Below are 24,254 nucleotides of genomic sequence, written 5' to 3'. Positions count from 1 at the left end.
AATATTATTGCATCCTTTCAACATCTTCTTTCACTTATTTTTTTAAATGGGAAAGATACTTTAAGAGTTGTAGAGATTACTTATTTCCTAAAACATATGTGATATTTTGTTATGATTATATAGATAGATGTACATTTCATCAGTATTTAAGTGAAGTAAATATATAAAGTACATTATAGGTGACCAAATAAAACAAGAAAACTATAATGAATAACATGTTGTCAACTGCTAAAGTATCTTGATATTTGTTTTGGATTTGTATGCAGCTTGTGAGAGTGGTCAAAAAAATCCACTGCATTTAAATGACTTTATCTCTCTTCCAAAGGCATAAATATTCAAGAAAAATAATTTTAAATCATCCATGATGAAACAACAACTTTTTAAATGAATGGACTCTCTGTCTCGGTTGTATTGACAAGTTGTGCTTACCCTGGAAAGGGAACAAAGTGCACATTTAATAGAGGAAGGTCAAGGCCACTGAGGAAAGTCTGAATGCTTTAACCATGATACATGGGCATTTTAAAACAAATCACCAGGAGTTAATTTATGTAGAGCTACATAAGCTTCCTGGATTTTATTTCTTATTCTTTTTTCACCCTTCATCTAAAGCCACATGAAGTACTAGTGTTCTCAAATATGTGACCTTTAAAGTCACTCAAAACATACTTGCCCATGACCACTTCAGGCTTCTCTTTTCCTCTCTCAAACTTGTATTAAATGATCATTTGTTAGAGCTTTTCATTTTTTTCTCCTCATTTGAATTTTGAAGAATGATTACTTCTTTCTATGCCTCAACTTAAGATTTATACCTATGCTTTTTTCTATATTTATGTGGAAAATATAATAGTTGACATCAGTATTCTCAAAGGTAATAATTTTTCAAGTTTTTTCTTAACTCCTCAGGATTAATACACACAAAAAAAAATCATTTTGAGATCCAAAATCTTGTGTTTGATTCACTGTATAGCACTCCCTTTAATTGCTGAATAAACATAGGTTAGTCAATGAGACCAAAATTAGTTTTGAGTAAAAAAGACACTACTGAAATGCCTTTCTAAGGTGTAAAAAATTGTAACATTCAGTATAGCATAAAAATAATTTCATGGAAAAAAAGAAGTTTGGATCAGTGTATAAGGAAGAGATTCTAAAACCTCAGTCTTCAGTTTTATCTATGCTAATAAGTGAAATTGGTATAATTACAAATAGGTTTGAAACATTTTCTGTTTCAAGATTCAATTGCTCCCCTCTCCTCGGACTATACAAACAGCACACTACAGGGACACAGCCACATCAACGTTTATAGCAGCACAATTCACAATAGCTAAACTGTAGAACCAACCTAGATGCCCTTCAATAGATGAATGGATTAAAAAATGCTGTATATATTCACAGTGAAATATTACTCAGCAATAAAAGAGAATAAAATCATGGCATTTGCAGGTAAATGGATGGAGTTAGAGAAGATAATGCTAAGTGAAGTTAGCCAAACGCCGAATGTTTTCTTTTTCTTTTTCTTCTTTTCTTTCCTTTTTTTTTTTTTTTTTTTTGATATAAGGAGGCTGATTCATAGTGGGATAGGGAGAGGGATCATGGAAGGAATAGATGAACTCTAGATAGGGCAGAGGGGGTGAAGGGGAAGGGAAGGGGCATGGGGTAAATGGTAAAATGATGGTAAAATGTGATGATCATTACTATCCAAAGTACATGTATGAAGACACAAATTGGTATGAATATACTATGTATACAACCAGAGATATCAAAAAATATGCCCTATATGTGTAATAAGAATTGTAATGCATTCTGCTGTCATATATAAATTTAAAAATTACATAAAAAAAGATTTGATTGATCATGTTTTTGGTCCAATGAAGTAGATTGAAGCCCCCAGACTAGAACTTTTCACAGGCTACATATAAAAGCTCCAAGTAATTTTCATCATCTTTTGTCTTCTTTCCTTAGGATGAGAGCCTACCAATGAGGTTTATTCCTAACTGCTGTATTTTTGCATAGCATGACAAATGTAGATATATTCAGTTACCACAGTTGCTTGGCCACTTGTTGTAGGATAAATTTGTATTTAAGATAAAAAATAAAAGTTGTAAAAATCATTTTATGGCTTTAAAAGAAATTAAGGAATGAAAAACAAAGTTTTTGTACTTTCTAAAGTACCAATTTCAAACTCTTGTATTTTAAAAGAAAATGAAAATGACCATAAAATGTGCCAATAAAGTCTATTTTTTTATCCCAACAATCTCCTTAAAAAACTACCTCAAAGATATTAAGATAAATGTGAGGTATCAATCATTTCCATGACAATAGGGTATGATATCAAAACAGAGGACTGTGGATTTATAGTAGAAATGGGTGGTTTGTGAGCAAATAAAAAAATTAGTGTAAGGTCTAAAGAATAGAAAAAATAACAGAGACTGTGTTTACTTATATCCGGAGAGATTTTTTTTAAATAGTTCAAGTCATATATATTTTTTTACAAAAGTGTTAAATTTCAATTATGCCCTGATATTTTTTTTTTCAAAATTATTCCTATTTCAGAGCATTGGAAAGCTCAAATAATTTTAAAGGTGACAATTATTACTTATGATTTATATTCCTCATACTGTAACAAACGAATGTATCATTCATCTTAAGAAAAACAAATGCATACTTATGCAGTAAAAAAGAATAATATTGATAAACCCATTTTTTTCTCAAGGGGGTAAGTGTAGGTCTTTGGAGAAGACAAAAACATTACTTTCTCCTCTTTAACATTCAGTACATAAATAGGTATACAATATATTTGTGGTTTGAAAATGTCAGCAGGAGAGATTGTGGGGACGAATTCTAAAAAGGATCGGGGAGGGGTAATAATATTAAAAAATTGAGAAACACAAGATACATTTGTACTAACTGAACAAAAAATATGAGATGATGGGAAGTGGGAAAAACACTGCCATAGAAAAGTACCCTCAAGAGGAAGCTCTGACTTTTAACACTAGGAGTTACCTTAGTGGGAAAGAGTTGCCATACTTTGGATCCAAATTTTTCTGTTGCCACTATTTTAACTTGTCATGTTATCTGGCCCTGTCATTTATCTTTCTTGAACCTTGCTTTTAAAAATTTATAATGAAGATGATAACGAAAATTTAAGCTCATCCATTTGTTGAATGGAATGCACTGATACAGGTGAATACTTCTAGAACAATGTCTAATGCATTGAACATAATATTAGTGTGTATGTATGTGGTTGATAAATTTATATTGAACATTTGAAACATTGAGCCTATTTAGAATTGAAAAGCTCTTGAAATAATGTTAAAAGATGAATTTAAATGAATTAAGTTAAATATAATACAGACTCCCTAAGCAGTTGGAGTGAGCAAATGAAAAACAAATGAGCTATTGGAAAAAGTTTTAGAATGCCTATTATTACAAAATTTTAGGTAAATATACCTCCATCTATTGAAGATGATTTAAACATTTATGAACTTGTAGAAGCGAGGCCAGGCCAAATGGTCTTGAATGCTCTTCCATCTCTATTACGTTAACACCTAGCTCAAAATGCTAGATGTTAAAATAAACTACTTTTAGTTTATGAATGCTAACTCAAAATCATATATTATGGACCTAATGGAAATAACAGGACTTGTAAAGAACACAATAGCTTATACTTTGGGAAACAATTTTAGCGTATGAAATTCAGTAAAAAATAGCAAATGATGCTTGCATTCACAATTTAGAGTACCCTTTCTTGAATGTAAATCAGAAAGAAACAATATTTGATTAATGCATTACTGAAAGTTCATGTTCTACTAACCCTATGTGAATTGTCAGTGTGTATTCTACAGCTCGTTATGATTTATCTTCATCAGCCATAGGCCAAAATTACCAGACTCCAATTACTTTGCTTCCCAGTTTCAAGAGAGAGAGAGAGAGAGAGAAATTATGTCAGTCGTACCACAGGAGATGGCTTAAAAATGCCTGAGGTAAAGAAAGTAATCTACTGTTCTCTGACATTCACTGCCTGAAAGTCATTCACATTAACAACCATTCAAACTTGTTTAGGGCAAGCCAATTGCTCCTATTTCCCTCTTGTCAGTCACATTAGCTTCATTTCAAATTTTACTCTTATAAAATTAAAAAAAAATACTACTCTACCAAAGTCTCACAAGGGCATATATGGGTCTTGACAGAACACAATGCTTCAGAATTTATCAACTTTAATATAATAATTTTCAAATTTTGGTTATTAAAAAAAAACTACTCTTTAGAACATATGTTCATTTTCATTCTTTTTTTTCCCACTTCAAACCTGGGCGTGAGGATGGGCAGATGAATAAATTTATTAAGATAGAAAGAGAAAATAAAATCGTTCACTTATTGTGAGGATAGCAGCAGCAGAAAAAATGTCCCTAATTTCAACCAAGAGTATGTCATATTTATGATCATGAGGTAGAGATCAAGTTACATATCAAATTGCATAATATAATCTAATATTCTTTCACTAAGAACTATTAAACTCATAGAACAGACCATTAACTTCCAGACAATTTAGAGCTTACAAGGTTAACATCAGCACTACAAAAATGAAATTGGGCTGACATTTAAATAATAGCAAGTACCAATACACCATTATACAGCCTAATGAGGATACTAGTTTTGATGTTTATCTCTTATGTTAGACTATAAGAGTTTCAAATTTTATAAGCTGATAAACTATTTTTTATATCCTTTAAGACATAAATCTTACAAGTATGAATAAAATATATGATATATAATATAACTGCCATTGAACTGAAACTTATATTTTTCCCTGTAATCTTATTCTATTTTATCTCATTTTCTTCCCTGTATTTCTCTGGGTGTTTCTCATCTGTGAAAAAGAAAAAAAAAAACTGGGCTTTTTTTTCTAGGGTTTACTGTGTCATATATAGTGGAAAAGCCAGAACATGGGCATAGGTCATACACTCCCTAAAAATGTCCTAACAATTTTCACATGCACAGAATGAGCCGGAGGCAAAAGCAATACATCCAAATATATTTACAGATAATTAATTGTCAAATCCTTGGTGAAAGCTATATTTCAACTCAAGAATGAGCCAAATGCCTCTTTATGTGCTCAATTAATGAAAGAAAAGAGACATACACACTTAACAGTTGACTCTACCTGGAAGAGGTCCATTAGTGGTGAAAATTGGGAATTAAAATAAGTTGCAGAAAGCTACAAATACTGAAAAGGTCTGTAGTAAACCCTGCTCAGGGATGGCCATCTAATCCCCAGGGAGGACAGAGATGGGACTTCAGCACTCAGACATTTTGCTTTCTGGTTTTGTTCTACATAATTAGCAAAATTGTAGATGCTGATGTATCACTGAGTAAAGTACTGCTCTTAAAATTACCTGAGATTATCAAAACAAAACCTACTGACTATTAAGGAATAGAAACTTCTTATATTTCTATGCCATCACTTATTAGAACAAAATATGGTTTTTTTTCCCCCTAGTGGGAAAAAAATAATGCAGTTTCATTCTACGTTTTCTTCACTGTGAAATTTTGAATCTCTTTGGATGGGATGGCCTTTAAAAAGTTACAAATTCTTCTTTTCCTTATGATATTGGCTATATATTAATCTATATAAATTAGACTATGTTGTGAGTTAAGTATAGCCACGTAAAAAAATGTTTCTCGTTTTCCTATGTAACTTTGTGTTTGATGACAGATCAAATTGGAAGAGGTATAGCCACAGGAGAAATAGAAAGAAAATTATAAACAAGTTAAAGTAGCATACCTCTTGGAGAATGCATTTTACACTTTATGTCATGGTTCCCTTGGGAAGACTATTGAGGTCTAGTCCCAAAGGAGGAAAGTTTAAAAATTCACAAAATAAAAAAAAAAATGACACCCCAAATCACTGATTATTGATTGAAGTCAATAAATTTTAATTTAAATATGTAATGTATTACTAAATGTATTACTTTATTAGTGTATTAAACAAAAACAAGTTGAGTAACTATTATAATTTGAAAACAAACAAGAATAAGGTAAATGGTCTTTCCAAGCTCTCTGCAACATTTATAACATGATGTAAATCAGTGATGTTTCTTAGAGACAAAGTCATGGGTACTACTAACACAACTGTAGTTTACATACAAGTTACAAAGAAAGGAAATGTTAATTTGGAACTAGAGATTAGTGGAAGAAAGAAAATTTTTCTTTCTTTTTTTTTAATTTGCTGGTTCTCCAGTGGCCTAAATTCACTCAGGGACATACAATTTAAGATTCCCTGTTTTAGAGGGGTAATTTCTAGTCCCCTCCATCACCTTCCCTTGACACAAATCCCTTGTTGCTTCTTTTCTTCTGGTGGATACCCCACAGGTAACTTGATGTCTCTCCTGCCAGTGGTTACCACTGAAGCTACTATATAAACTAACTCACTCTCTCTCTCTCTCTCTCTCTCTCTCTCTCTCTCTCACACACACACACACACACACACACACACACACACACACACACTCACACACACACACAAATATTCATATATAGGGCTGGAGTTGTGGCTCAGTGACAGAGCGCCTACTTTGCACATGTGAGGCACTGGGCTTGATCCTTAGCATCACATAAAAATAAATAAACAAAATAAAGATATTGTGTCCATATATAACTAAAAAAAATAAAAATTCATATATAAAGTTATTTGAAAGGGAACATTAATGGTGAGTCAAAGACAGAGGAAATACTTTAATACAATAATTGTTCAAATCCAGAGGTATAGCACACATGGAAAAAAAATGTGTATTCTTCAATAAACCATGAGCCATAATTCTTGATCTCAGAAGTTATAAACTTCTGCTTATTTTCAGACACATTCTTAATAAAAGAAAACCTTCACCCCTGATTATATTGGATTACTAATAGTTTCCTATTTTATGTGTGCTTTGTATATGAAATTACTAATAAGTTGACTCAACTGTTCTATTATAGTTTATTTTGTTCAACCTGTAAATCTCCAACTTTTCTAACTTAGGATAAAAAACAATATGCATCTGCTCCAATACCATGAATATCTCCATCTTTAAAAAGTTATTATGAAATATAGTACTAAGTCTTAAGCCAATTTCTACTTTTTTATTTTTTTGCTGAAATAAACTGGTTTGCTAATGTACATATATAATGAATACAGCTTTAAAAAGGCTTACAATTTTGAAAAAAAACAGGTGGAGTTGGGGGAAGATTCAAAACATTTAACAAATTGTTGGGTGTGGGAGGAAGGCCACAGAACAGGAACATTTGGAAAATGGCAGAGAACATATAGAAAAATGAAATTAATTGAAGAAAAACTGGGAAAAATTCAAGTTTTTTCTACATTTGGAAACACATTTCAGACAAGGAAGATTTTCTAAACTTTCACACGAAAAGTTCAAAGAGTGGAGGATAAAAAAAAGAAAAGATCAACATTGATTTGGCAGAATTCACTTATGAAGGAAATATCAAAATCCAGTAAGCAAATGAGATATGAAAACTTTGAGTAATTAGGTAAATAAAGATGATTGAGAATATAAAATCAGTTGTACACTCAAATTTCAGTTTTACACTTATACTGCCCAGAGTTAAAGTCTCACAATATAAAATTCAAGTGAAGACATTTAGCAATTGGGACTGTAATAGAGGAGACCATTAACAAATATGACACTTTGGATTAGAGTTTCATAATTTCTAATAAAAAGTGAAATGGATATACCATATCACATTATTATTCTAATTTTATGTTTATATATTGTGTGTATATATATGTATGTATAAGTGTGTGTGTTGTGTTCTTTTTTTAATATCTTTTTGGTACCAGATATTGAATTCAGGGGCACTCAACCGTTGAGCCACATCCCAGTCCTATTTTATATTTTATTTAGAGACAGGATCTTACCAAGTTGCTTAGAACCTCACTATTGCTGAAGCTGGCTTTGAACTTGTGATCCTCCTGCCTCATCCTCCAGAACCCCTGGGATTACAGGTGTGTGCCACCACACCCAGACAGATACATGCTTTTTAAAAGACATTATTACCAGGGCTGGGGTTGTGGCTCAGTGGTAGAGCACTTGCCTAGCATGTGTGAGGCACTGACTTCTCAGCACCACATTCAACGTCTAAAAAAATATTAGAGAAAAGCAATATCAATAAGAATGTTCACAATAACATTATTGTGTTTGGAAGAATCTAGAAATAATTTAAGGTTCATCAATGAAAGAATGAAAGCTAAATGGCAAGTCATAGAGAATTTTAGACACAAAATTAGTAAACTTAATTTATGTTTCTACATGATAAATATATGAAAAACTAAAATCTACAATTTAAATAGATAGGCCATTTTATATATTTAATACATTTTTTTCTTCTTTTTCCTTATTCATATGCTTTAAACTTTCAAACCAATGATAATGCATTGGAAAAATCAGTGCATTAGAAACTTAAAGAGCCCTAACAACTAGCATATATATATATATATATACAAATATAGATATGTGTGTGTGTATATATAAATATATATGTGAATGTATACAAAGCAGACCAGAAATGTTCAGAATATCAGGTAAAAAATGACTAAAATTTTTATAACCAATAAAATTATTGTTTTCCCCTCACTGCCTTCACTAAAACGAATTTTCAAATATATCTCTGCTTGGATAGAATTAGTTATAAAATTAATTATAACTTCACAAAGCACTATGAAAGAATGTTCAGGTATTAATAAAATATTAATGAAACTAAAACTTAATCTATATTTTTCATAAAAGTTTATGGAATAAAGCAATTGTAGTTCAATAGGAAAAAGTAGATGGAAAGTAAAACATACATAGGGGTTGGGGTTGTGGCTCAGTGGTAGAGTGCCTGCCTAGCATGCATGAAGCACTGGGTTCGATCCTCAGCACCACATAAAAACAAAATAAAGTGTCCACCTAAAACTAAAGATACATAAATAAATAAATATATTTTTTAAAACATACATAAAAAATGCTTCAAACTATTTAGAAGTAGTATTGTGCTATGATTTGAAGTGTTTTCTAAAGACTCATATCTTGATCCCCAATGCAGAAATGTTCAATATTAGGGATTTGGGGAAATGTCTATATTATGATTGCATTATGTATTATGTATTCATAGATGAATCCATTGAGGGATTCAAATTTGGTTCAATAATCAGAAAGCAGTAAAAACTATAGGTGGTAGGGCCTAGTTGGGGGAATTACTCACCAGGTTTGTACCCTGGCAGTATATATGTTGACCCCAGCCCCTTCTTCCTCCTTCCCTCTCTCTCCCTCTCCCTCTCTCTCTGTCTCTCACCTGGTTGCCATGAAGTGAGCAGCTTTCATTCATTGTATCCCTTTGCCATAATGTTCTGATTCACAAGGCTCAAAATAATGGAACCAGCTGACCATGGAATGAAATCTCTAAAGCTATAAACCAAAATAAATCCTTCTTCCTCTAACTTGTTTTTTCTTAAGTTGTTTTTTTTTTCTCAAGTATTTTGTCCAAGTGGCAAAAAACTGACTAATATACATTGGATATTTATCAAAATTTTGAATGATTTTGGCATTTCTAAATCTCTTAGAGAGTATTTCTTTAAGTTTTGATGAGGACAAAGTTACTAAAACTCTGACAAACACATCCTCTCCCTAGCTTTAATATAAACTGCTCATAGGAGATATACCTTTTGGAAACTCAATTTGTTCACAGCCTTAAGACAAAAGAATTTGGTAGCAGTGAAAGCAAAGAGAGATTCACGAGGATTGCCTGAAGGATGTGTATCACAGACCTTCCTCTGGACATTCTCTATTTGATTCTTAAATCAAGCCTGGACCCCACAGGAGATGTATATATATATATATTCTTATCCTCTGAATTAAGACAAGTATATTTTTCAGACATTTTTTTCTTATAAAAAAGTGTCTTCTCTAGATAAGTTCATGGATTTTGGAGTCTCATCTGGATTCACATTCCTTATCAACCATTTAGAAGCTGTGTAACTTCAAGAAGGATATTTCACTTCTCTGAGATTCTTTTTATGGAAATAGAAAGTTTAATAACATCACCAATTTGTAGGGCCTCTGCAACAATTAAAGAAGATAATCCAGTGTCAAACACTGAGCTTAGTTTTTAGAATATCACTGATAAATATTAGCTGTTTCTTTTAAGTAAAATAAATACCATAGTTACTAAATAATACAGATTTTGCTTTAAGTTCTAATAAATTCAGAATTAAATCTATGGCATCTTCTAATAACATAAGATTATATAACATACAATATTTTTTATACTCATTGTCCACTAAATTTCTTTTAAACCTTAGTATCATTGTTTTTTTAATTTTCATATCAATTTATTATTCTTCAGTTAAATCTTGTATATTCTATTAAATTTAAATCATTCTTGACATTAGGAAGGATGTAAATAACAAATATATGGATTAATAACATATAAGTTATTTGAATAATTTTTTTTCTTCTGAAAACTTAGCATTGATATTATGTTCTCTGTTACTCAATATCACTTAATTAATATCCTCTCGAAATTATGAGCAAAAAAGCATAGACACTTCTGAATAAAAATATTTAGCACTGGGGCTGAGGATGTGGCTCAAGTGGTAATGTGCTCGCCTAGCATGTGCAGGGTTCTGGGTTTGATCCTCAGCACCACATAAAAATAAAATAAAGATGTTATGTGCACTAAAAAATAAATATTAAAAAATTCTCTCTCTCTCTCTCAAAAAAAAATTAACATCCCCCCAAACTGGGAGCAATGATAAAAACCAAAAAACTCTGGAATAAATCTGATGTTTTACTTGAAATATAGCCCATATTATGCCTTATTCATGACTGTAAAAGAAACTCATCTCAACAGCAACAAACTGATATAATTTGGTTGATTAGAAAATCAAAATGGCTCAGAATAGATACATACCCAAGAAAAAAATAATTTATATTAAATAGTAAAGATCATGTTACCATATCATTTGCTGATAAGAGCTCTACCAAATGAAATAATCTTAAAATACATGTTTTAAAATGTTGTGCCAGAAGTATTTTTGTTTTGTTTTGTTTTCTTTTTATTTGTTTTGTTTTGGGGTACTGGGGATTGAACTCAGGGGCACTTGACCACTGAGACCAGTGAGCCATATCTTCGGCTATTTTATTTAGAGATGGGTTTTACTGAGTTGCTTCGGGCCTCTCTGAATTAGTGAGGCTGGCTTTGAACTTAGGATCCTCCCATCTCAGCCTTCAGAGCTGCTGGGTTTACAGGCAGGCACCCCCATGCCTGACCATGCCATAAGTTTAATAAGCTAATTATGTTAATATTCACCATGAAAAAAATCTATGATAACTCATTTCAAATTGAATATAAAGCTCATATTAAATTATTTTTCCACATGTTTTTCTATTATCCTTTTTCATTTGACTTATTATGATATTGACTTTATTTTTAATTCAGTATTTCCAAAATGGCCATATTCCCTCAAGTAGTGTTTAATTCCACTTTGTATTATTTGGTTGCTATGTAAAAGTATTATAGGTTGCACAAACAGGTGAGTTAAAACAAATCCAACTATAAAGAAATAATTCCTAGAAAATGATCAAATACACTGCATTATCAAGCAAACATTTGAATTCTCTTCTATGAAGATTTTAAAAGGTAAGTTTTAAAAGCAGAATAGAAATTATATAAAGTTAATTCATATAATTATCATGATATACTTATTCATTATAGTCCAATCACATGATAGATGATTCATTTTCTTATATATTACTGATACTCAAATGCTATCCCCAAACTTAATTTAGAACTGATCCTATCTACTGCACCTGACCTAGCACTTTATTGAGTTATATATTAAATAAAGAATTCTGAATTCTTACGGTCCCCAAGGGTGTACTATTAAGTAAAAATTGAACTGAATTATAATCTGGGGCAAATATTATCAGTTTTGAAAAATTTTAAGACTGTAATCTAAAACAATATTCTCAAATCAAGGCAACAAAATAGAACTCAGAGGTGAAACCCCTCAAACGAAGTTGTTGAAATAAAAAGACTTTTGGATGAACAGTAAAAGATGGAAATGTGTTCTCTTTAAAAATATGAGGAAGCAAATCTTGCGACATCTCCCAAATAAGTAACAATTTAATTCTTTCATGCATTTTGATAGAAATGAAAGTGAAGAAGGATTTTACTCAAAATAAAACCAGCCCCAAGTGTTGGCAAGTTTGTGGAGAAAAAAATAACCCTTGCATACTGTGGGTAGAAATGTAAATTGGTACAACCATTATAGAAAAAAGTATGGATGTTCCTCAGTTCATAAAAATAGAACTAGCATATGACCCAGAAATTCCTCTTCTGGGTATATACCCAAAGGAAATTAAATCAACACTCCTAAGGGGTTTGCATGTACACTTCAGCATTATTCACTATAGCAAAGATATGGAAACAAAATGAGTGTCCATCAGTGGATGAATGGGTAAAAATTGTGATAGAATGTGCCTCTGTGTGTGTGTATAAATATATATAAATATATATACATAAATATATGCATATATATGCATATATTTAATTTATATATGTACAATATTTTTGGTATATATATTTATACACTATACACACACATAAACACACACACACAAACACACACACACACACACACACACACACACACATAGAGAGAGAGAGACAGAAAGAGAGAGAGGATCTGCCATTCATGAAAACATAGGCAAACCTGGAGGACACTGGGTTAAGTGACATAAGCCAGACACAGGCAAAACAATACTTTATGATTTCATTGCATAAAGAAAAAAATTCAAATAAATGGAAACAGAGTGGTGCAGGGGTTTACTTGGGTAAGAAGGAGAAGGAAACAGGGAGAAAGAGGTCAAAGGGTGTAAATTTGCTGTTAGGTAGGGAAAGTCAAGCATGTAAAGTACAGCATGAGAACTACAGTTGATAATATTGCATGAACACTAGAATACTGCTTAAAGATAAGGTTTCAGCTGTTCTTTCTTTCTCACAGGAATAATTATAGAAGGTGATACAAATGTTAGCTTGTTGGACTATAGTATTATTTCACCAAATATACATGTATTAAAATATGTTTTATGCCTTAAATACTTGAGAAATTTTAAAAGAGCCAAGAATAAATTATGCAGCTCCAAGAGCATGACTATACAATCCTCAATTAGACCCATTAACAGAAAAATGTATGTATCCTGAACATAGTGCCCAATGTGAAGCTATAATATTATTAATATTTTTAGTCCTCATACTAACCCTTCATGATAGTTTTATAATTCTGTTTCTAAAAATATGGAAACTGAAGTGAAAGCTTAATAGTGCTATGTATTAGTTAAAGTCACATGTATTCCTATACACCAATCTCTTTTTATTTTCTTCCTTGGTAGAAGTTTCATCATGAAAATCATTTTTATCTTTTTTTATTTTTTTTTTAGTTGTAGATGTACACATACCTTAATTTTGTTTATTTATTTTTATGTGGTGCTGATGATTGAATCCATGCCTCACACTTGTTAGGCAAGTGCTCTACTACTCAGCCACAACTCCAGCCCCTCATTTTAATCTTTATAAATAAAATTACTTAAAATGAAGCTAAGAAATTACAAAATTTCTCATAATATGGTTCCCTGATATCAACAAACATCATGTATTATTTGTTGTTGTTTGTACTGATGATTGAACCCAGGTGTGATTTACTGTTGAGATACATCCCAGTTTGTTTGTTTGTTTATAGACAGAGACTTCCTGGGTTACATAAGAACTTGCTAAATTGCTGAGGATGGCCTCAGACTTACAATCCTCCTACCTACACCCCCAGATCACTGGGATTATAAGCTTTTACCACTGTGCCCAACTCATAGAGGATATATTTTTACTGTTTCTTCTTCATTCTTTGATTCTGTTACATGACATTATATTTTTATTTCAAATTAAGACTTTCTGTATGTAACTTTAATGGCTGCACATTAAATATTGAGATATTACAAAATTTATAAATTAACCCCTTTTGTCAATCCTTTAGTTTATTTCCAATTTCTACTACTATAAAATTATGTTACTTTAAGAATATGTATTTGTGTCTTATTTTAAGGCAAATAATACAACTGAGACAAAATAAATTGGCATTTTAATAGTAAAGATTGTGCCCCTTCAAGAACATTATAAGAATACACTTTGATTTCATTTGAAAAAATAATGATTAAGTAACTAACAGTGATAAAATAAATGTTGAATCTTAATGAATAAATTTTGTTTTATTTGCTTTTTTAGTTAAATGGTATATAGAATATGTACAAACTTTAAAAATGACAATATGGATTTTCTTTAAGTATTACTTGGGCTATGATAGGTAGTATGTTTAATTTTTATTAGAAAAATAAAACTTCACACAATAGCCACTAGAAAATCTACAAGGCAGACCCTAAGAACTGCCTACAGGACTGCTTCTGAGTAATCGGGATGAGCTAGACCCATCTTCAGTGTTGCAGTTCACAATAATGACTGGGAAGATATCTACATCACTCTTTATATCTAAATTTAATTTATATCAATCCATATCTATAAACCTAACTGTAACTAGTGCTATACATATACTCAGAATAGGTTAATGTACCAAGAAAGAATAAAAAAAAAAGACTAAAGAGGCGAGTAATTCCTTATAATCGTATTTTCAGGCTTAAAAAACCATTGATTTAGTCTTCAGTTTCTAAAGACAATGTTTCTTAAATCAAATCACTTTATTTAAAACATAAACAGATCTTTCCTGGCTTGTAAATTTACCTGAAAAGTGACCTCTTCTTAGGAGCCAGTTTGGGAGTTCACATTTAGATCTCATGGGTCATTTTTTTAAAATTTATTTTTTATTCTAATTTTTACATATGACAGCAGATTGCATTACAACTCATATTACACATAGAAAGCCCAAATTTTTCATATCTCTGGTTGTACACAAAGTATGTTCACACCATTTGTGTCTTCATACATGTACTTTCGATAATGATGTCCATCTCCTGAATAATGGGATACTTTTTAAAGTAGCAATTTTGTTACCTTTCATTTCTTCTTTTTGAGAGTTTCCGATGTTTTTACTAAGAAGGAAAACTTAAAAACCCAACTAGCCCCAAGCCCTGCATGACTGCATAGGGCATTTTATGAGTAAAAATTCCCAAGTAGAAAATCTTCAAGACAAAAAGTCAGAAGGTTCATATTTCACACCAAACCACGGATTATAAATGACTTTAATAAAGCTCATGTTGTAGACACTCTACAATCACTTCTTTTAGAAATAGAGTCCCAGTAACAAAGTAAAATAATACTGCAAAATCATTTAAATTTTTGTACGGGTATGTGTGGACACACATGCAAATACACAATAGAGAAAATAATAAACAAGCAAATACATATTTCCATGGGAATTTTCCTTCAGTTTCACCATAAGACATATCTTGAGGGTACTGATGTGGTTTAACTATACAGGAACAAATAAATAGAAGGAATCTGAACTCAGGGAAGGAGTGAAGGCAGGTTGGGGGAGGGAAAAGAGAAAGAAATGCAAAGAAAAAGTAACATCTCAAGTAAAATTTTACTTTGCTCAATACAAATAATCAAAGTCATTTCAGCCAGAATGTTACAACCTATTTACACCGGAACTTGGTTTGAGCGACAAAGAATTTTCCAGCCAGAAGTGATGTAGTATTTGTCAAAAAGATTGAATTGCACTTTCATATTAGTACAAAAAATGATACTGCATGATTATTGCCACAAGCATGAGGTTGTTTAGGGGATAATGTGAGCACCTTAACAGTAGGTAGTAATGGAAAATGTCTAACTCTCTCCTTTCAAGGAAGGCTCTTGTAATATGCCTTGTTATACTGCCAAACCATTTCTCACTCCTAAATCCTTAAATACCACCTGTCCAAGACAAGAATATATTTTTAAACGAAGACATATGCAATAACCCGTGCTAAAAATCATAATATAACAAATGCTTGGCTAGTTCTGTAAAAATTAAATATTATGTACAGTTTATAATATAGGAACAGCTCTGTTTCATTGTTCTTCTGTAGGCAGACACATGTTTATTTCTCTATTATTCATAGGCTTCAATGATTTTTATAAAGACTATAATTATACCCTCTTGATTTCTAGAAGAATATTTCTTATTCTGAATTAATTTCTTCATTAGAACAATTTTTGATGTGAAAATGGAGAAAAATACTATCGGTCCATTTTTAAAAATATTCATAGATGTATACATGCTTCTGTCAAAAACATAGTTCCATGAGCTTAGCAGAGTTCCAGATTTTTTATTTTTTACCTCATAGCAAGTTTCATAATAGCAGTGATATAATTCATCATCTTAAAAGATTATAGAAGGATTGATAAACCAAATTTAATGTATCACTATACTGGGGATCATAAGTATTTCCCAAAGACTTTTGTGGTAAAAGCTTGATCCTGAGTGTGGCACCAAGTGGTGAAACATTTAAGAGACTATAGAATGAATCAGACATAACTTTCCTACATTCACATATGAGACTAATGTTAACTCTACATCTTATATAACCACAAAAATGGGATATATTATACATCCAGGCATGTATAATATGTCAAAATACAATCTAATGTTGTATAACTCTCAGGAACAACAACCACCACAACAAAAAGAGTCAATTCCTATTGAGGAGTCTTTAAGTCATTTGGGGCATGCCCTCAAAGAATACTGTAGGACCTCAGTCTCTTCATCTTCCTCTTTTTCTATTCCAGGCCAACAACCCTGTCCATTCAATCACAGACTGAAACCTCTAAAACAGAGTTAAAATTAACTACTTTTCTTAAGTTGATTATCTCATGTATTTGTTACAGTAACAAAAAGCTCACTAATACAAATATATTTGACTATAGTTTTAGAAAAGGCTTATTGGTTGTTTGCAAAAATCGTAAATGTTGTATCGGAGAGGAAAAAAAGGTCAGCTAAGAAAGTGAAAATCAAATTACTTATTCAATATAATTACCATTATATTAAGACTAGGACTGTTCAAGAAATGAATCACTAGAAATCACTTTTTCTTTTTAATAATAGGCAACTATAGAGTCATTTCCTTAAGATGATATTTTACTGCTGTTCTTAGAATAAAATAATTTTGTCTTGCTGACCTACTTTTTATTTTATAAGATTTTCACTAAAAACTGACTGAGAAGAAAACACTTATTTCTGCTCTTCACCGAAATTGAAATAGGTATTTCATTTTCCCTATTTTAGTGGAAATTTTTGGAAAGTCTAAATATTTAGGAAAGTCTAAGTATTTAGGTTTGTCCTAGAGGCCTCTGATTTATGGCTTTAAAGAATCAGATTAATTATTATATTTTTTAATCAAAGCACTCCAGTGTAGACTTTGATACAAAGTTGAAAAAAATTGTTATGATTGAATATTCTAGTGAGGTATCAATGCAACATTGTGTGTCCTGTACAGTATTCCAAAGAATGAAAATCACACACCAGTGCTACTCTTAATCCTTGGTTCATATGCTCAAGCCCTTCCTAAAGGGCATAAGTGGGGTAAAAGGACCCCTTGAATCTTTCAGAAAAAGGACAATGAGAGGTAAAAGAGCAATACTAGAAAGAAGATAGAGATAGACCCAACCACATTAGCTTATTTGCATGTATGCTGAGTACTGATTATGAAAACCAGCACTGAACCATATGTTGATTTTGTTCTTAGCACAATGCGCCAAGCTGCCCATTTGAGGTTTGGGGGAACTCATAAAATATACCTATGTATGTCATTAATTGGTTGGGCATGGTGGCACACACCTATAATCCCAGCAACTCTGGAGGCTGAGGGAGGAGGATCACAAGTTCAAAGCAACTTAGTGAGACCCTGTCTTTAAATAAAATATAAAAAGGGCTGGGGTGTGACTCAGTGATTAAGCAGCCACTCCCTGCTGCCAATGGGGGGAGGGAGTAAACATGCTTAACAATTTTTAAACACAAAATCACAGCTATATATTTTTAAGTTATGGTTATATCATTAAAATTTTCTACCTTAATAGTTCATGCAATAAAATAATAATGTGTACAGTATAGTTTCTCCTGAAAAAAAAAAGAGTATAATTTCTGATAGTGTCATTGAAAGAAATTTACTTTAATATCCAATTCAGGGAAAAAATAGCACACCCGTGACTCACACCAGAAATGAAATGCTGAAGGCACTCAAATCTGTATGCCCCGCTCTCTGCCCTCTCTATTGAACCATAGACCCAGGGCTATAATTGCCTACACACGATCTCATTTCTCAATATAAACACAGAAATCTTCCTTCTAAGACTTTCCCCCACTGTTTTACTTTCAAGTTAAAACCGATCACTAAACCTTAATTTCCAAAGCCAGAATTCCCTTCCAATGTGTCACTAAATTGTACTGATAGTACCTCTCAAATCTCTTTCAACACTGCCTCCTCATTGGAATTCTTATCTCCACTGCCTCAGTTCAGGCACTGATCAATTTTTGCTTAGACTGAAGTAGCAGACTTCTAATCTCACTGAAATCTCCTTTCAGTCCTTTTCCTACACTAGCACTGGAGAAAGATTTCTAAAAAAAAAAAAAAAAAAAAAAAAAAAATCATTCTAAACAATGTAATAAAAAAATTCAAGTAATTCATTCCTTAAAAAGATCACTTCCTTGAATAAAATATTTTCATTTATTAAGAAACTAAGATGCCAATAGATTAATATGAAGATGGATAGGTGTATAAAAATGGAATATCACATATACAACAAAAGGTACATTATAGTGGGGAATATATGAGTGTTCTCTACATAATTCCTTCAGATTTTCTGCATGTTTATGAGCTTTAAATTATCAGGAAAAATATTTTAATATAATGGCTTATAATGCAATATGGGCTAATATTACTAAGGATGTTGTCTGTGGCGTACAAAATGCTGAGTAAGTACTTTGAATGAATTATAACTAATAGAATGTAAAAAAAAAAAAAAGGAATGATACATAAATGATGGTTTTGGTTCTTCCAGAAAGGGGATAGTGGGGTAGAAAATCCCAAATTTATAGCTCTTATCACTTCTCATAGTGTAATATGTCACTATAGTTTAAAGATTCTGAAGTCAGATCTGGAAAGAAAAATGAGCTTAATGGCATCCACAGACAGATAAAATAGACATGCATATAATATTAAAGTCATCAGAAAATTTTGAGTATGTATACTTTGCTTAAAATATAAATATATTTGTTAATCTTACATCATTTTTATATAATTTAACAACCAATATATTCCTGAAAATTTAACAGTTGATGTTTTAGTTTTAGAACAACACTGGTTTGAATGCAAATGTCAAATTGGTCAGGTTCAATTTTTGACCTAAAGAGGTCAAGTCATTTCCCATTAGTAAATATTAGAGTCAGATTTTGAAACTAGAGTTGACTGGCTCCCAAATCTTAACTCAAAACAGCTAACTCTCCTGATCTCCTACTTCTTAAAATCCCACTCATACTTCAGGCCTGCACTGTGCAACCATAGACCACATTGATTATAGCGATCATTGGTTGAATTATTTACCTATATATCTATCTTGAACTTATAGAGGTAACTAAGCACAGAAATGCACTCAGGGAGCCCTGATTTGTATTTAGGAGCTTGCACTAATGCCAGACACACACATGTGAGGTACTAAGGTCATGGTGCCCTGTACTGTGAGTGTCTAGAAGTCAGAGTCTCCATCCCAGAATACTTAGCAGTCTCAATAGTGCCTGGCACACAGGTGATTTGTGAAAGAAAAAAAGAAAAAGCAATGTAAAGGATATTCTTCACTTTCTTATCAAGCAACTATTTGATAATGATCAAGTCACTTCACTATTGTGTCCAAGTTCCCAGAGTGGCGATTAATAGGGGAGCTGGACTTGATTAATTATACAATATATTCTTCTACTAAAATTGTTTGACTACATACATAGAATTGCTGGTAGCAGGAATGTTTTAATACTTATAGAAACTAAGTGAACAGTACATGTCAAGAACTTTTTAATCATGAAGAAAGAAAGATACATGTGTGGTCCTCACTGAAGCATGTACAATGGCCAGTTATTTCAAACTGTCAGTGACAGAACAATAGTAAAATCAATTCAAGCACTTACATCCAGTAGAATATTAAGCAGGCATTAAGGATGAGTGAATGTCCTATAAAAACATTGGAGATAGCCTGGCATGGTGGCACATGACTGTAATCCCAGCATCTGTGGAGGCTGAAGCAGGAAGATTACAGTTCAAGGCCAGCCTCAGACTTAGTGAGGCCCTAAGCAATTTATTGACACCCTGTCTCAATAGAAGTTAGGGATGTGGCTCAGTGGGAAAGAGTCTCTGGATTCAATTCCAGCACCAAAACAAACCAGCCAACCATGAGGGGTGAGATGAGAAAATGGCAAACCAAATAAACAGAAGTAAAATTGCATATCTTACACTTAAAACTAACAAAATCACCACAGTAAAATAAATAATAATAATAATAATAATAATAATAATCATGCCTTCACAAAAATGATGACAGTTAAATAAATGTTATAGTATCATGAGTGGTTTTTAAAAATACTATTTACAAAATTTGTTAAATTGTTGTATTCCAAATAATTTACAAAACAACCTGGGTTTATGGATTCCATGAAGTCTTTATAGAACCTGAGAATTCCAGCAAGGACCCTCCAAGTGTAGGGGTAGTCAGTGCACCCCTGTGACATTTTGACATTTTGTCTATCTAAGCAGAGTAGAGTTGATTTCTTTTAGCTATCAGACACCTACAAAGTGCTCACAAATAAAGTACAGAATTCACTATAAGAGAGATATAGAATATATACAAAAGGAGACATGCTTAAGTATTGCCCAGGAATACAATTATTAAGATGGCATAAAACTGACAAAATAAATGACATATATTTGCCCTCTTTTGGGAATCTAGTTCATTTTCATGAGTAACATTAGTATAAAAATAAGATCTTTAGTATATTGAGTGCAATATAACAAGACAGAACATAGTATCTGTTTGAAGTAATTTAATAGGTAAATATAAAACATTTTTTGATTGCTTAATATTCTTTTGTTGTGGAGAGATAATACATGGGGTGGAAAATAATGACATAGTCAAAAAAAGATGGATTATTTAAACTCAACTTTCTGAGATGATTTAGCTGAGACAATTAAAATGGACATCACTCAATGATTTCTAGGCCACATCATATGTAGTGACAGCTGAATTTGCACAGGTTTTGCCTAGGGTGACATGAAAGGCATGAATTCCTACCATTTGAAGTGCATTTTTTACTGAGTTCATGAAGTACAATATAACATGTACGATTCCAGATTGGAATATGCTCATTATCTCTTCTTTTTCATATGCTTTTTTTTCTTGTGCAGTTTACATAAAGATTGTTGGAGAGGAAAAAAAAAAAGATGGAGGAGTCATGCCTACAGCAATTATTAGCTACAAAAATGCCCTATCTTGTAGTAAGACAGCAAAGACTTGAAAGTGCATTCTTATGTTGATGCTCCCATGTTCACACTTAGGTTAAGAGTCAAATTAAAAGATGAAAATAATGAGATACATGCATATAATGCCATTTCTTTTCCATCAAGAAATTGCACCTAGTGACCAACACTCACCCCAAATGCTAATTATATTAAATAGGTTGGGACTGAATATGAGTTCAGTCCCTATGATCATTTATCTGTCCTCCTCCCTGCCAACCTTGCTCAAAAGCCACCCCCACCCTCCCCACCCGCCTGCCAATCCTGGTTTACTTTTCTTTCTTATTCCAAAACAAAGATGTCTATAGCAATTAAAAAAAAAAAAAGGAAGTAAATACAGTGGCAATGGAAGGCAGAGGTAGTTTCTTCCCTGCTTATAAAAGAATAAAATAAAGAACAAGTCTATATACCATTGTGACCAGTGTGGCACCATTAAAGGAAAGGCAGAAGCTCACAGGCTGGGGGTTCTTGGACAAGTTTTCATGTCAGGATCCATAGCTTTCTTATTCTACTTAGATCCTTTTTACACTTCTATGTTGTTATCATTCAAGACATGGTTAATACAGCATTTTACTTTTAAAAACATTTCCATTTCCTGATATTAAATAAAATTCTGAGGACTTGAGGGAAATTCAGGACATAGCATGGGATGGATGCTGTTATTCAAATCATTTCCACCTGTCAGCTTGATTGCAGTATGCAAAATTCAATAAAAACAATGAAGCCAATGAAAAGAGTACTTAATGATACCATTAACAGACTCAACATGTGGTAAAGTACTAAGGATAAATAAATATAGTGTCATTTTCACTGGTTACCAAATGCTTTTCATCAACAAATGTAAGTCAGATGAGAGAAATTTAAACTGAAAACAACCCAACTCTAGTTAGTAAAGGTAATTACATTTTTACTTAATATATCACCTATACTGAGATGTGCCAGGAACTGAGATGCATGATTAACTCTATGTCCTGCTCCTGAGTTGAAAATGTAAAAAGATAGTAGGCAACATGATTTCATAGTCTCTTAACTTTCTTATGCTGGGAGCCTCTAGATTTATAGAGCCTTAGCAGAATGGACACATGTCAATTACAGTATAATTCAGGCTCGCTCTCATTCTTATATCTTTAAAATATATTTAATGAAAAAAAATTTTGATTAGTAGGAAGTATAACATTTTCCAAGAATTTACAGAATTCCTATTTCTCATCTAAAATGAAAGATGCGGTACAGTGATTATTAGCAATATCTATCTATATTTATGTTTTCATTTTCTCTGTCTCCAGTCCTTCCTTAGCTCTAGCCTATCTTTCACAGAGGTGGAATGAACTCTCTAAAAGCAAACCTGGTAACACGAGTCACTTTCCTAAAAACAACTGAATAACAGATCAATCATAGGAGACCAAGCTGCAGACTTCCTGCCATCCTCAATTCAACCACAAGCCCAGAGTGAGCCCAAGATCCACAGAATCCATCTATTTTCAGAGCCCCAAAATTAATAGCAATGTTTAAAACTAGAGTAAACATGCTGTTCTCTCTATTTTGAATTCTATTCACATCTCCTTGCGTTTTATTTTGTTTATGTCTGTCTCTGGTGACCAGTAGGCCTTACAGTCAAGGCATTGCATGTGTAACACTGGAGACCTGGCACTTAAACCATTACTACTAACAGAGAAAGAGGCCAAGAAAAGGGTTTCTGAATAAACAGTTTTTTTTTTCAAACCGAGATATTCTCTACACAATCTGAAAAATAAAATCAGGTTATTACTTACTAAAAAAGGAAAGAAACCTAAACTACGATTTTACTCTTAGATTTTTAAGAATGTTAAACAACTGTATTCTGTTACTTATGGATTTTTATTTCTAGTTGTCCCTACTTCAATAATAGTAGTATTGCTTTTTAAAATTCTTGCTCAAAAGCAATAATAAGGCTCTGTGGTAAATCATTTGCCTAGCCTGAGTGAGGCCCTGGGTTCAATTCCCAGCACCGCAAAACAAAACCAAAATTGTACACACAAATGATTACATATAAGTTAATACGTTTTAAAGCACTGATATAATCCTTCAGTATAAATCAAGTTGTAAGTCATCCTTATCCTATAAACTGATTCTTACAAAAGCTGTTCATTTTGTTTTAAACTCTAGGCAGAATTTCAATGGATAACTAGTTTTTATGATTGATGACTATCATGTTGCTAATGAAGATATAGTCAAAAGGCCAAAATTCAGTCACACATTTTGTAGTTTTTGGTGAATATCCAAATATTATTCTGTTTTTTTTTTTTTAACCTTCCATTTTGGATTTAGGACAGAAAAAAACACAGTTTTAGTAAATGTTTACATTTAAAGGAAGACACTTTCTTTTTCACTGCTTCATAGACCTACATGTTTCAACTAAAATCTGCCAAGAGCATTGAACTTCAATATAAGAGTAGAGAGTAGTTTTCCCAACTGCGTAAATATATTACATTCTGGACACTCTGAACTATTGACCTTCCCTATGAGGGAGATGCTGCTAAAATGTCAGTTAATCATAAAGCAGTTCCACAATAGGCTACCCAGAAGCAGAAGGCAATTTAAAAGAGCAATTTTAACGTGCAATTGCCAAAGTATGCAATGCAGACAATTCCTGATGATGGCATATTTTATTTCCCTTTAATAAGAGAAAGAGAAACTGTA

The 24,254-nt window shown here is 32.1% G+C and overlaps 1 protein-coding gene across 15 annotated transcripts in view; it reads right to left on the bottom strand.

Moving 5' to 3' along the window:
* Positions 1-24,254, bottom strand: part of Ptprk (protein tyrosine phosphatase receptor type K) — a 522,697-nt gene that overhangs the window by 190,464 nt on the left and 307,979 nt on the right. The window lies entirely within an intron of this gene.

This window comes from Ictidomys tridecemlineatus, chromosome 8, assembly GCF_052094955.1.
Source record: "Ictidomys tridecemlineatus isolate mIctTri1 chromosome 8, mIctTri1.hap1, whole genome shotgun sequence".
In the NCBI taxonomy this organism is placed as follows: domain Eukaryota; kingdom Metazoa; phylum Chordata; class Mammalia; order Rodentia; family Sciuridae; genus Ictidomys; species Ictidomys tridecemlineatus.
Note: the sequence above shows the minus strand (reverse complement) of the source record. Positions and strands in the feature narration are given on the sequence as shown.